Source organism: Marmota marmota, unplaced genomic scaffold (genome assembly GCF_001458135.2).
Source record: "Marmota marmota marmota unplaced genomic scaffold, marMar, whole genome shotgun sequence".
NCBI classification, from domain to species: Eukaryota; Metazoa; Chordata; class Mammalia; order Rodentia; family Sciuridae; genus Marmota; species Marmota marmota.
Window position 1 is genome coordinate 1 of NW_026008954.1, and position 2,292 is coordinate 2,292.

General features: G+C 37.0%; 1 pseudogene; it reads left to right on the forward strand.

The window, feature by feature from the left end:
- Positions 1-32: 32 nt before the first annotated feature.
- Positions 33-1,267, forward strand: LOC107134756 (annotated as a pseudogene).
- Positions 1,268-2,292: the final 1,025 nt, after the last annotated feature.

Genomic DNA, 2,292 nt, shown 5'->3' on the forward strand with positions numbered 1-2,292 from the left:
AAGGCTTAACTGAAACTGGTACTGATTTGGAAGCAGTAGCTAAGTTTCTTGATGCCTCTGGAGCAAAACTTGACTATCGCCGATATGCAGAAACACTCTTTGACATTCTGGTGGCTGGTGGAATGCTGGCCCCCAGGTGGTACACTGGCAGATGACATGATGCGTACACATGTCTGCATGTTTGCATCACAAGAAGACCTAGAGACCATGCAAGCATTTGCTCAGTTTTTTAACAAGTTAATCAGGCGCTACAAATACCTGGAGAAAGGTTATGAAGATGAAGTTAAAAAGCTGCTGTTGTTCTTAAAGGGTTTTTCAGAGTCGGAGAGGAACAAGCTGGCAATGTTGACTGGTGTTCTTCTGGCTAATGGAACACTTAATGCATCCATTCTTAATAGCCTTTATAATGAGAATTTGGTTAAAGAAGGAGTTTCAGCAGCTTTTGCTGTAAAACTCTTTAAATCATGGATAAATGAAAAAGACATCAATGCAGTAGCTGCAAGTCTTCGGAAAGTCAGCATGGATAACAGACTGATGGAACTTTTTCCTGTCAGCAAGCAAAGCATTGAACACTTCACAAAGTATTTTACTGATGCAGGCTTGAAAGAGCTTTCGGAGTATGTTCGGAATCAACAGACCATAGGAGCTTGCAAGGAGCTCCAGAAAGAACTTCAAGAACAGATGTCCCGTGGTGATCCATTTAAGGATATAATTTTATATGTCAAGGAAGAGATGAAAAGCAACAACATCCCAGAACCAGTTGTCATTGGGATAGTCTGGTCAAATGTAATGAGCACCGTGGAGTGGAACAAAAAAGAGGAGCTTGTAGCAGAGGAAGCCATCAAGCACTTGAAGCAATAGGGCCCTCTACTTGCTGCCTTTACTACTCAAGGTCAGTCTGAGCTGACTCTGTTACTGAAGATTCAGGAGTATTGCTATGACAACATTCATTTCATGAAAGCCTTCCAGAAAATAGTCGTGCTTTTTTATAAAGCTGAAGTCCTGAGTGAAGAGCCAATTCTGAAGTGGTATAAAGATGCACATGTTGCAAAGGGGAAAAGTGTCTTCCTTGAATAAATGAAAAAGTTTGTTGAATGGCTCAAAAATGCTGAAGAAGAATCTGAGTCTGAAGCTGAAGAAGGTGACTGAATTTTGAAACTCCATCCTCAGTAAAGCAAACAGGAGTTGTAGATAAAATGTCATGTCTCATGTGTCCTGGTTCTTACCTCTTCCTACCTCCCTATATCAAGCATGATATAAGGGCTTTCATGGCAAATTTTATTTTAACTGTTTCTATGGTTACTGGAAATGTTGAGTTTAGTTTCTAAAACCATGTTTTAAGTAGATACAGGAGCTATAGATTTGAATCTAATGTTGCATTAGTCTTTTCAGTTATCATCTACCTCCTGTATTTTCTACTGTAATAATGTAATTTAAGGCCTTCCACAATGAACAGTTCACTTTATTCCCTGGGTTTTCTATATATAAACAGTTTTCAAGATATGATTTGGTAAAAAATAATTTGTTATAAAAATTCTGTTTGCAAATTAAACTGTAAAAGTATCCAAAGTCTCAAAAGGCAATGGTTTGTGTGATAATTTGGTATGCCTAGAGCCCTATTCATCAATGAAAGTCTCTTACACAGTAATTGAACTCATTAACATGATCCTGAGTATTTGGACCATTGCTTGCATGTTAACATTTACTTGTATTTTTAATCCCAGATGTCCTTAAGTTCAATTATTTGCTCTCTGTTTTTCATCATTAGTGAAGCTATGGAGAACAAACTTGAAGTTTGAGGAATCTCATATGTCAGAGATGGTGGGAAGAAGAAAACTGAGCTTTTTCCCATTGAGAAACTTCTGCATTCAGTTTGTATCTTTCTAGGCAAAACAAATGGGTACTCTTTTCATATGAACATTTTCAAATGTACCATAGAAGTCTTATTTTGTGCTCAGAATACCCTTAGATTGATATGAAAGGACTTCTAAAAAAGTGTGAATAGAGGAAATGACTGTTGTAGACCCCATAAAATTGTTGAGAATGTTAAGAGTCAGCATGTTCTAATTGGGGATCTGAATTTAACTTATATTTCCTTTTGGCTTAGAGCATTTGTTCCAAAGAATGAAGTAGAATAATTATATATTCTCACTTTGTCGTACTGGACTGGCTTCATTCTCTTAGAACATTCAGTAATGACTCAAGCATCTGGCTGTTAATGTACCCTAGTTGCCAATTCTTAATTGCCATGAGCCAAATATTTCTTCTATGTGATTAATCCATTTATTTTAA